Below are 13,172 nucleotides of genomic sequence, written 5' to 3'. Positions count from 1 at the left end.
CCCTTCCACCGGCCTCGCGGGGCGGCGGGTCTCACCTGCGAGGGGCCCTTCCCCAGCTCCTCGCTGTTAAATCGCGTCGATCAGCACTTGCGACGGGCATCGTTTACATGCTTGATGCAAGGCATCAAGTTTCACCACCATTTTGGATCGTGTTTTCCGTCGGTGTAATTAACGGGTTTTTTGTGTCGCAGGGCAATCACAGATCTCACCAGATGACCTGCCTTCTCGTCATAACCATTCTACGACATTAAACAGTTACTTAGGAATTCTAGCGAGCTAAAACCCTGCAATTTTCCTGGTGGGTTTTACCATTTCACAAGGCTGGGAATAGAGAAGAAAACAAATGTCAGTGGGGAAAATAAGTAAGACTTTGTTTAAAATGCTTTCGTATTGGCCAAGGCAAGTCACGATATATTCAACTTTAATCCATAACATTGATTGATAGATGACAGTCTGACTATAAAAAGATCTAGAGAGGAAAGAATGAAGTGTTGAGTGCAGGAAGCTAAAATGCATCAAACTAAAACGAAGGAAATCAAGGACTGCTGCCTGAAACACGGAAAGGACACCCACCACTTAAGTGAACAAGAAGTCTGCAAAGGGAGGCTTGGGTGTTAGATGTGAATGGTGAGGCAGCTGATTTTACTTCTAAAGCCCACTCTACCTCCCTGCAAAAAGAAAATGGCTAAAGGAGGCTTGGCAGGAACATCCCTGTTTGGTGGGAAGGAAATGCTGGGTCTGGGTTGTGCTGGGGCTGCCTTGCAGGGACTTCAGGAATCCAGTGGGCTTTTGTGGTGTTAGGTGTGCATGACCACGTACTCACACTGTTTTGGTTTTCCACTTGGTACTTCTGTTCACTGCCTCCTCTGGGATCTTCTGACCTGCTGTCCTGAGTTCTGCAGTTCCCATATCCAGGACCCTTCCATTAGGGGTAGTAATACAATTTCTAGTAGCACTTACAGTATTTTAAGCACGACTTCCCCTGCACTTTCCTTCCAGGCAAACATCATCTGCTCCCAGCAGTGTTTCCCATCCTGCCTTCCTCCCAGAACATGTTCTTCCCATTTTCCCTCCACATCTCTGAAATGAAGGGGAAAAACATGGTGTGTGGTTAACGAGGTAAAGAGGAGATGTGAGACAGAAGCAGACAAAAGAAATCAAAAAGGAACTCATAAATAATATTAGTGTATGCACGGACCAGTAATATTTCCCGCACATTTGTGAGCTAATAGATACTGAATATTTGAATTTTGGGTAATTTATTTCTGGAAGCTCAAGGGACTGAGATGGACAAGAAAGCCTACCACACGCATTCAACAGGGAATAAATGGAGATGGGAGCGGTTACAGAGCAGTTCCTGCTCTTTCATATTCGTGCAAATCTCATGTGTAAAATCAATAGGATCAGAATTTCAATCAATAAGTTTCATTTCAATGGTTCTAGCCAGAGGGCATTATGAGAAGTGCCATATAGGAAAAGCACTTCCCATATTCTCGAGCAGCTTGCCAGCCTCGGAGTCATACTGGGAAACTCTCCAAGGGTTTTACTAAGAGAATTAGTCTTTTGTATCAGCCTCTGGCTACTCGTTATCTGACAAATTTGTAACCTGCACCTCCTGTCATGGAGAAAATTATTTCTGCTTGACCAGTGAGGAGTTTGCACTCAGCCCTTTGTCCCATGTCCACCCCCATCACTACACAAATATCTGCTAATTTCTTTCTTAAGGGAAAATCAGAAATGGGCAGGTCTTCTCCTTGCTCTCTCAGCTCTCAGAAAGATTCAGGGGACCAGCTGTGAAATTGAACCATTTTTGAGCCATTTTTATGCTGCTGCTAATTGAGCAGAGCTGATGGAAATGTTTCCTTTGAAATTTTCTTAGAGGGAAATTTCATTTTTTTAAAAATCTGCTTATTCATGGCAGACAAATTTCAAGAACCTGAAAAAAAAAAAAGCCTGCCTCCCCCACCAAACAATCAAAATATGTACCAGCCTACTTGGTTTTTGAGATAAATATGTTGGGTTTTGTTGCTGAAAATGATGTTTCCATTTTTCAGGAGCTGACAGAAGTCCTCTTTTTATAAAAAGTGGTTGCTGTCAGTAACAACTTCAGATTATTTTTTTTTTCTTAAATATGGCACAACCACTCCATAAAAGGTGGGGAGGAGAACTTTTTTCTGGCCATTCCTGCAATTAAACTATTTCACTCAAGGTGCATACAGGGCACACTTGTTTCTGCTTGGACTGTTATCTTTGCAAACATAGGAGTCAGCAGTGTATTTTAAACCAAAGTCCTTATTCTCCTGTACCTCTGATCTGTGCCAAACAGGCTTCTTTCTGCAATCAGTTTTCAACCATTCTGTTAGAAAAATTAATCAGATAGATAGTAATTTATTTAAGAGGTGGAGGATGGTAACAGAACTGAGGGATGCCTTTGAATCAGACTGTACAAAAAAGCTGTTGTCTTTGTGATCCGAGAGATGTGTTGTCCTGCGGGTGATGGGTATCTCTAGTGATTCTCCTGGCTGCATCCAAGCTGGGGAGAGATGTGCCCTCCAGTATACCTCACCATCCTGGGCTCTGACTACCCAGGTTAGGGGTTTGTAGAGTGCTCTGGCTTTTTTCCTAGAATCATACAATGGTTTGGGTTGGCAGGACCTTTAAAGGTCAGCTAGTCTAACCCCCCTGCAATGGGCAGGGACATCTTCAATTTAATCAGGTTGCCCAGAGCTCCATCCAACCTGGCCTTGAATATTCCCAGGGATGGGTCATCTACCACCTCTCTGGGCAACCTGCTTCAGTGCTTCACTACCCACATCAGAAAAATTTCTTCCTTATATGTAGTCTGAATCTACCCTCTTTTAGTTTAAAATCATTACCCCTTGTCCTCTCCCTACACACCTGATCAAGAGTCCCTCCCCACTTTTCCTGTAGCCCCTTTCTGAACTGGGAGGCCACTTTAAGGTCTCCCCGGAGCCTTCTTTTCTCCAGGCTGAACACCCCCAATTCTCCCAGCCTGTCTTCACAGGGGAGGTGCTCCAGCCCCCTGAGCATCCTCGTGGCCTCCTCTGGACCCACTCGAGTAGGTCCATGTCCTTCTGATGTTGGTGCCTCCAGAGCTAGACACAGCACTGCAGGGAGGTCCTCACCAGAGCAGAGTAGAGGGGGAGAATTCCCCTCCCTTGACCTGGCCACACTGCGCTTGGTGCAGCCCAGGATACCATTGGCTTTTCTTCCATCCCAGGCATTTTGTTTTTTTTTTTTTCACATAGAAACACAGGAGGTGTGATGAGGTGGGAGCCAGGGAGCATATCAACCTGGGGCTTAGGGAGCCCATCTGGGTCTCACAGTCCAGACATTGCCTCAGGGAGCAGCTGCAAACCCCTGACACCAATGCCAGCATGTGTTCTCTGATGCCACCAGTGCATGACTCACAGATTGCCAGGAGATAGTAAAATGAGGTGGGAAAACTATCCAGAGGACCTTAAGAAAGATGAATCTTTGACTTCAAGTCCTACAGCTGCCACAACACTCCCACCACCACCACTGAAGTTGCAATAATATTGGAGGGAGCATCACATCGGATCCCATCCTTGCAATTAGTTGATATTGCTAGTTCAGCATATCCTCAGTGAACTGGTGGGTGGTATGAAGAGGGAGTGCAGTGAATCCAGGATGAGATAGCCACAGGGGGCAAGCTGCAATGCTTTGCAACTTGTCTTTCACCTCCTACTTCAGGATTGTTCTGTCCAATCTATAATCTTACATTCCTTTGCTACGGTTTTAATGCACATGCTAATGGAATGGCCACCAATCCCATGGAGAGATGGCAATGCATTCTAGCAGATCTCACCATTAGGAAGTTTTCCCCGGATATTCAGCCTAATTTTTCATTCTTTAAATTGATGTCAATTACCCCCCAGATAAACCTAGTTATGCAGTGGAAGGCAGGTTTAAAATACTGCATGATCTCACTAAATTGGAGAAATGGACAGAAATCAATACAATGAGAGGCAGTAAGAATGCCCATAAAGGTTAAGTGGTTGATGGAGGAAGGATTAATTAAATGCACAGATACTAGGTCAAATTGCAAATACCCTTACTTCACTCTTACTCACTGCATAGCCCACAAATATATTCTACTCCGGCAAATCAAATGAGGAAGCACCTTAGAATTTGACTAGTGTCTTGGAAAAGTAGAGACCCGTATGAAGGGAAGAGAAGATGTGGGATGGGTTTGTTGTATGGAAAGTTGGCATCAAAACAAGGATGAGATATCAATATTTGAAAAACCAACCAACCAACCAATGAAAAATAATGTGTGGATAAGAATATGACCTGCAGTATATTTGGTGTCAAGAAGTTGGACAGCTTGACCAAGTTTAGAGAAATGCTGAAAATCCCACTTTTGTTGTTAGTTTTTCATGCCTATCTGGGTGGACAATGATTAATGGGAATCACAGACAGCTCCTGTCTTGGAATTAGGTGAAGTTTTGGGGCTAGGGCTTATGGGGCTAGAAAGGTTTGCCATCTGGAGTGGCAGTGGTTAACACATTTGCATGACAGAGAGATACAACAGCTTGTCTTCAGCATACTTAGAACTAACCTTAGAAAGTTTTGTGTTCAAGTCTCATGCCATAGAGAGGAGAACAGAGAGATATCGGGATGTATCAGGGGAAAGTAAATGCCAGATAAAAGATCTGCTGGGGAAGCTGCGAAGAACTACACCTATCAGGTCTTGGAGGAGCTCTTGGAGCTGATCTGTTTACCACTCCCAGAAGACAGAAGCTGATTGAAAGCACTGCTCAGTACCGTGGCTCACACCAACGGTTTCCCAAGGATCCACATCAGTTCTGCACAATAAAGGTTTTTTAATAGAAAATTGAAGGTTTCTACTACTTATTGTGAAAAGAAGTTTACTGTGTGGCCTGAAATAGGACATTACCTAAGTCTGCAGAGAGCCCCAAGTTATGGTTTCTCAAAGTGAGAAAGAACTTGTCAATAACCCTTAATGAGGTGTGAACTCCTCTCCCTTTTCTGCAGTGACTTTCAACTCCCAGCTCTAAGGAGACTTTTCCGTGTCAGTGTTTTCCCTTTTCTAGGGGTTCAGGGACACATGGCAGATAAAGAGGAAGGCTTGTAGACCTACAAAAAAATAAGCAGCCAAGTGAGTAACTGTTTTGCTGCTGATCATTGAGAGGCAATCAGTACAGATTCCCTTGTGGGTATTTCATTGTTGGGGACAGGTTTACATAAAGATGCACTATCTTCTGCATCTGATCCAATTTCTGCTAGTTCGGTAGTGAGGATATCCATACTTTAGTGGTGATGTGAGAACCTAAATGGAATATAACTAGAAGTGGGGAAGAAGCTTATATCTATCCACTTTCTGCAGTAAGAAACTTATAATAGTATGAATGATTCAGCAGGTGCAGTAGTAACTTTGAAAAACCTGAAACTGAAGCTGTACAATCTTGTCCTTCAGGCAAGGGTGAGATAGTCCCAAAAATGAGACAGGAGTAGCTGGCCTTGGCTTGGGGCTTAAGGACAACAAGGACCCCATCAGCCCTTTAGCATTCCTATTTCCACAATACCAAGGGTGGTGATTTAGTACAAATGAAACAATTCCCGCCACAATCCAGGAACTCTGGTTAGAGGCATAGCCTTGATTCCTCTGTGTGGGAAAATCACTCATTGGTTGGTCTTAGTGAAACCAGGCTTAACCTTCTGCATTAAGCATTCAAGCTTGAACCTGCAACTGATTGCATACAAGTGTCATTTCATTCAGCTACTGTCATCAGATGCAAGATTTGGATAGACAGTTTAAGCAGCTCCATTTACAGCACTTCAGGAATACTTCTGGTTTTATATAAATGCTATCCAGAAACCTTGCAGCTCTCATTCACACAGGTAATCCTGATGAGTGATCTTATAGAGGAATGCTAATTCAGTCCCTGAAAATCTGAGTGTATACTGACTTCACAGCTCTCAGAAGCTAACTCCAAGTACAAATATACCATTAGTTACCTACAACTCCTGCTCATTTTCTCAAAAAACTTTCAGTGTTTTTTTGTATGGAATTATCACATTCTTCTTCTATTAGAAATGTGTGTTAAAATATTTAAAATAAGCATCAGCTTTACCAAGTGTTATTTCAGTGTCATGCAGAGCTTTCTGATTGTAAGTACTGATGTGATTCACGAAGGCTAGCTTTAGCTGACAGAGGCTATAATCACTGTAGGAAAAGAGACGCTCCTCCAGTGGAGGATGAATAATGGGAATTATCTCTCACCTTTGATTTTGAAGAGAGACTATAAAGGCTGGCTGTCTTTGGCTGAAGTTAACCTTCATGAGCATCCCTCACAATGCTTTAAGTCAAGGACTTGCTTTCACTGGGAGGGAATAGGGGAGAACAAATTCTGCACATGCGAAACAAGCAGTGTTATTCTGAGAAGGTCATACTGGGGAAAATGACATCTCAGTCGAGGATGAAACAGTACCTGAAGCAAACTCTGTACTTGGAGTATCCGTGCACTCAGTTAATATCAAAATATTGGCTGGATGCTAAACCTGATCCAGGTTCAAAAAGCAGGAAGAAAAAAGTCATGAAGAAAAGATCCATCAAAGGTTATTAAATACACAGAATTACTGGCTCTGGCCAAAGATGTCACCCAGAGACAGGCCGTGAGGAGCTACAAGTGCAAGAGAGGGCTGCTGTAAGTGTGCCTTGCTCATAGAGCTTCCTACCACAGCCTCCGCTGGCCTTGGTGAGAATCATGGAGACTGGGCTGGGCAGCCCATCGGTCCAGCACGGTGTAGCCATCCTTACCCACCGAGTTTGACTGTGGCCAGGAAAACTTACCAAAAAGAGTGCATTTCCCTAGGGGGCTGCTGTTGGTTCTTTCTCATGGGGTCACCAGGCAGCAGCGAAACTCCCCTTGATTTCAGTGGTGTCAGAAACTCAGCCTCTGGCTAGCTCAGGAGAGTTCTGCATTAATGATTAAGATGTTGAAAAATGCATTGTCACAGCATGAAGAATCCAGCCTTCTGCAGTAGTCCAGTTTATCTGAGATATATTTGACTGCTGCCTGGACCAGAAGATCTCAGGTTTGGCTGAAAATGCTTATTCTGCAGCTGAAGAAGTGTTTTACAAATGTACTGCATGAATTCCCTGACCTCCCAACAGAACTGTGTCCGGGAGCTTTGGTGGGATCTCTAGCAACCTGCATCTATAGTTCGCATGAGTATTAAGCTGTCTGCCTCTTGTTTTTTCTCTCCTTGAATTCTTCATGGAATGTCGTGTTCTTCACCTCCGGCACTGTTGGGTCCAATTACACTGAATTATTAAACACCTGCCCTATTCTACCTGTCAACAGGAGGAGACATGAAACATAGATAATCCTATATTTGGTGTTCATATTTGGCATGAACAGCATTGTGTAAATGTAATATATTAATAGCTTCTTGATTGTTGAGTAGATCACCTTTGGAAAAATGTAGACGATCCCTTGGCATATACAGAAGAATGGTGTTTATTTCTACCCTCCCTCCTTTGCTTTGCTTGATATGAAGAACAAAATAGGTCAATGAGAGGGTTTTTAAGTACTGAAGTACTAAAGATAAATGTGTTAGGCTTTAGCCTTTGTGTGCAAAGCTGTAAGTTGTTTGGATGAAGGTACTGAGAGAAAATTCAGGCTGGATGTGAGTCCACTGCCTTCAACAGGCTGATGCCAAGGTAGAATTAAAATGTGTTTTCTCTGAGGCAGAGACTAAGGGTGACTTAGCAGCCATTTATTCTTATTGATAATAGGGATTGTGGAGGGATTAATGTGACATCCATAGATCTCCTCTGTCCCAGGGCAGCCCTTGCATGAAGTCAGCACCAGAGGCATGTATATCTCAGAAAGCCAATCACAATTGCACCTGTACTCCTAGCAGGAGGAGGATGGTTCAGGAGGGATCTCTGGCTACTCAGCTCCAGAAGTGTTGTCAAGCAGATAAAACATGCCTTGCCCTCACATCAGCCATGTGTACCTTAGCATGTGATTACAAAATAATCAGACCAAAGCCCAACAAGGAAATGAGGATATATCCCGGGCAGTTTTGACATAAAAAAGTAGTGAGGTCATGTAATTCCTCTATCCATTATAGCAAATGGGTCATGTGACTGGCTGACTCAGGAATAAATAGTTTTAATCTCTTACCCAAGTCTACAGCAAATAATGCCCAGTGAATCCCAGCTAAATTAACAGATATAATGGATATATTTGAGGAAGGAAAAATCTGCTTGTAAGTGTGGCTATGCTGCTGGGGAAATGGGTTGTTCTGTTCACCCTCTGACCCAGGGCAAGGCTCAGTCAGACTTGCAGGACTGTTCCCATGTGCGCAGATGAGCCAGCTGACTTTGGTAATGACCCTTCAGTACATCACGCCTAGGCTGTGCAGTGATACACCCCTTGATTGCACCATGTCAGGAACAGCCCTGGGAGGCCATCCTGCCCTGGACTACTCAGTCAGCATCTTGTGCCTGCTCTGGAGAGCAGATGGCATCGTTGGTTGCTGGGTGATGCCAGCACTGAACGGCAGTACAAACACACGCTTGAGTTGCTGGGATGGTCCAGACAAGGGCTGGCAGAATGTAAATCTCTGCCTGTTTTTCTCTTTCCTTGCAAGAACTTCAGCCCCATGTCTTATTCTCAGAACCTGGCCTGTGCTGAGCCACAGTGAAACTGCAGTGTGTGTTCCTATGGAATATAAGACAAGAAGGAAATTAAGCTGTACATTAGTGCCAGGAGGGCCATGAAGAGAACCCTGAATCCCAGGTGCCATCTTGAAAGGGGCTGCTCCATTCCCTAAAAATATTCTTTACAATTTATGTTGCAGTGCTATGGAGAAATACATGCCGAGTCCTCAAGCATTTACTCAAGATGCAGTAATAGGAATACATTGCAGGGAATAGCAGAACAGGGCACTGAATCCTTAAATAGATACAGAATTATCGAGTGGTGTCTAAATCCCTTGGGTTATGACCACAGCAGGATATGCAGGTCACTACTGGCTCCCTCCTAAAATCTGTCTGGTTCCACTAGACACATAGGAAGAAGGATGGAGTGTCTCCAAATAACTTTTGTGTTTGTACCAGGCAGATGGATGTCTCACAAAATTCATTACTTTATAGAGAAGTGGAAAATCCTTGTCTGAAGAAAATCTTAACTTGTGCAGATCTCAGATGTCTCCAGACCGTGTTTTACATTTCCTCTTTTCTTCCTGCTATGTTTTGTCTCCAGGTTTTTTCTCCTTCTCTCTTAACTACCTTTCCCCATTTCATTCCCCACTGTTATTCCCAGGTTTGTTTCCTGGCTCAGATTCCTGCTTCCTTTTAGAGAGCATTAGAGATGGCTGGGAAGATGTCTGTGACCCACAGCTAAACAATCTCCACTGTGATTAACTATTTCAGCTCTTGCTACACAGTGACACAGGGTGCTGTTGCTGCCTGTTAAACAGAAATCCTCCTTTGGGAGTATGTCCTTGCTATCTAGAAAGCTTTTGTCTTCCAAATACCTTTAAACCCACATTTGGATCTGAGCTTGCTTGACTCAAGACAAAACTCAGTAGCTATTGTCAGCAGGGCCAAGGTGAGATGACGTGAGTCTGTGGGTACGGGTGCCCTGCTCTGGTTCTGCCTGCTTTCTGCACTGCCAGGAAGCTGTCTGAAGGTGGTTAGACATGGTTTATTTGCACAAGGCTAGGTGCTGCAGGAATCACATTCACATGATTTCAGGTCAGCTTAGAGCAGGGCAAACCTGGCAGAGGGACGCGCCCCACCCTGCCGTGTTCAGGTCGGAAATTCTGGTGGAAATGTCATTTATTTCAGGCAACATCAACACACCTGGTCGTGATCTCCTAGGCACCCTCCATGCCAGGCTGACAGCCTTTTCTTTTGTGTGATGCTTAGGTGGGACCAGGTCTAGGGAGCAGCAGGCGCCCAAACCCCCCACTTTGGATTTCCCAGGAAGTTTTTCCCCTGGGGCAACTTTATGCAATGAGATGAAGAACTGCAGGTTTGTGGCACCCTGACTGTGTTCCTGTGGCTGTGGCGTTTCAGGAAGGCATAGCAGAATCTGCACTGCAAGTCCTAGGTTTCCTTGACAGGAGATCTGCCCTGTTGATGTCCCTGTGGTGGTGGCCCTGGATGAGCACAGTGTAAGAGTAGAGGGGCCATTTCCTACTGGCAAAGAGCAACTAAGGCAGCTCTCATTTGTGTAGTGCCTTTGCTGATATAAACAGTTTTGCTTTTCCCCTGTGGCAGGACAATCTTACCTTGGTTTGCTTGGCTTTGTTGAGAGAAGGAAGCCGAAGGGGTAGGAGTTATCTGAAACTCCCACTCATCTGCCTGGTACATTGCTTCTCTTGCAGAATATTTAGCTTTCAGGCCATGGAGACTGCATCAAGCTTCATCAGCCGATGTTGAACGTTTCTGAAGTTTCAATTGCTTCCTTGCCTGAGATGGAGCTATCATTTTTATTGCTTTGGTTGCTTAGGCAGGGAAAAGGAAAGATGAACAAATCAGTGCAGCCCTCTTGAATTAGGATTGATTTTCTTGAATTTTTCTTGTTGATTTTGAAACACAATTGTTTCTAAAACATTTAATTCATTGAGGTTTTTGTCGTCCTCCTTTCTTTTCGGCAGCATTTGTCCTCAGCCATTTGCCACTGCTGGGAGAGGAAAAAAAAAGGAAAATCAGCTCTGTGTGAGATCAAGATTTCAACGCATTACACACCAAAACATTTGTTGCTATTTACTTTTAAAAGTGCCCTTCTGAGGCTGCATGGCTAGAGCTGCCATCTGTTCAGGATTACGCTTCAGAACTCCTGGTTTCTCTGCAAACCTCCTCCCCTGCGCTGCTCGGTCTGCAGAGGGGAGAGGTGGTGGGGAAGGGGCTGGCTGTGGGGGGAAGGCACATTTACATCTGGATCTGCTATCCTGGCCGGGTTGTCAGGGGACCACTGAGATGGAAAAGATTCCTGGTAATGAAGGTGACTCCGGAGCATGTTTTCTGAGGTTCACTGAGATGGTATGTGTTTGTTAAAACACGAGAGGACCAGGACAGGAGTGTTACTATTCATCTCCCTCTAGTCAGACATCAGAGTGATTTGGCAGGCATGTTATGGGGCCCCTATGAAAGCCTCTGCCCAGCTTGGCTCCTGAGCTGCAAGGAGTGATGGCAAGGCAGAACTTTTCAAGACACAGGTGGAAAAGAGCAGCCCCCGATGTGGCAGAAGTGTAACCACATCCTGGAGTCCATTGCTCAGGCAGGTGTGAGTATCTTCCAGGGCTGGAAATCCCTCAGGCAGAAGTGTGTACATTACTCAGTGAAACAACTGCGTAAGTCTTCTCCAGGAGCTGGTGCAGGCTGTGTCTAGCTTTCTGCTTTGGGAACAAAGTGCTTTTCAGTGAAAAAAAATAATGTGAGTTTTCATTGCAGAGTGGTCTTTCTCTCTCTTTTCAAAAACAGGTTTGTGCAAAAGAGCTAAGCAAAGTGTCTGAGGTCTCATCTGGCAAGGGAGAAGACAAGCTTTGATTGCCAGATGTAGAGACCCTGCTGTAAATGACAGTTTTCCCTGGCTCCAAGAGCCTGCACTAGTACCTGCAGGTGGTGGGAAGCTGGAGAGTGTCGATGACCAGCCACAGACCCACTGGAGATGCTGGCTCAGTGCACAGTGATCTGCTTGACAGATTCTGATGGCAACAGACGCTAATTATTAACATGGCAATCATCACCTCTGCAGCTGTAACTCTCCTCTACCAGTCTCTCTTGTACCCTTACCCTAGCCCAGTTCTGACCCTGCTGATACAATAAATGGTTAAGCCACGCAGGAGCTCTGCAAGCCTGGAGGTTGGTCTGTATTTACCAGCTTTACAAATCAACAAACTGAGGTGCTGAGAAAATAGAGGCTGGAACCAGCTCTGGAAGCAGGGTATTGTTTGAGCATGCATCAGGGAACCTGAGCATAGGTTTCTGCTTGATTCAAAGGGTCCTGATTTTTCCAACTCCACCTTCTGGGGCCAAATGTATGAAATGATTCAGAGACATGAAAAGTGAGCAGTATTTTTTACAAGTACTCAGCAAACAAGGGCTCTTGTGCCAATGAAGTGCAGATGAAGGAAGCTTTTTTCTTTGGGCCTGATTTTGGTTGCTTTTTTACATTTTTGGGCTTGGTGACCTGAGGGAGCTCTGAATTATGGCAAATGCAGTGGCATTGTTGCCCTGGGTCTCCACTATATGCTATGAGTCCCATATACTTCTGCTACAGAGGGAGGCTAAATGGATCTGCTTTTCTAGATAGTCTCTCATCCGGATTTGTAAATACAGGCAGAAATAATAAACTTTGTAGAGACAGACAGAATTTAAGCTCCCAATTGCTTGAGCCGTTTTTAAAAATTGCCTTGATGCTTCTCAGTGACTTCAGTAAATTAGAGAAATACATTCTCTTCTATGCTTCGCATCTATTTACTTACACTTCCGCTGCATAGAAGTTATTTGCAGAGTTAGCAAAGAGTCAAGCCAAGGTCCATTACTGGCACCATCACCCTTTATAGCAGTGCTGCCATTTGGAGGATCTGTTCTTGCCGTGGATAACCCAGGCTGTGCATCTTCACCCCCCCGAAGCAGCACAGCGGGCTCAGGCATGCTCAGCGCTAGCACCCAGCATTCAGCAGCAAGCCCAGGGAGAGGGTTTGGTTTCAAGCATGAGGGCAGGGAGAAATCAATGTGATTCTCTGGTTTGATTCTCAGCTTTCAGTGGTAAGGACCTGCTCTAGATCTGGTGTGCGCAGTACAGCTGCTCCAGTGCAGGAGCCCTGTGATGGGCTCATCCAGCTATTTCGCTTCATCCGCACACCAGATTTTTATCGGTTTATCACTAATCACTTTATATAAGCATGGTGGAAACATATGCAAGGTTGGGCATGTAGAGGTTTTGCACTAGTTTAACCATGTTGAACTCAGAAAAGAGTTTCTATTAATGCTGTGCAGTGTTTGTGAGAAGCTGGAGATGGGGAGAGAATACTTTGCTCTTCTAGTGGACAGAGAGGCTATGCTGCGAGGTGCAATGATTTAGCAGATCTATTCTGAAACTAAAATGCACATTAGACCTTTTCTACTCCTCTGGGAA

Source organism: Athene cunicularia (genome assembly GCF_003259725.1).
Source record: "Athene cunicularia isolate RWA chromosome 11 unlocalized genomic scaffold, athCun1 chr11_part1, whole genome shotgun sequence".
NCBI lineage: Eukaryota > Metazoa > Chordata > Aves > Strigiformes > Strigidae > Athene > Athene cunicularia.
Note: the sequence above shows the minus strand (reverse complement) of the source record.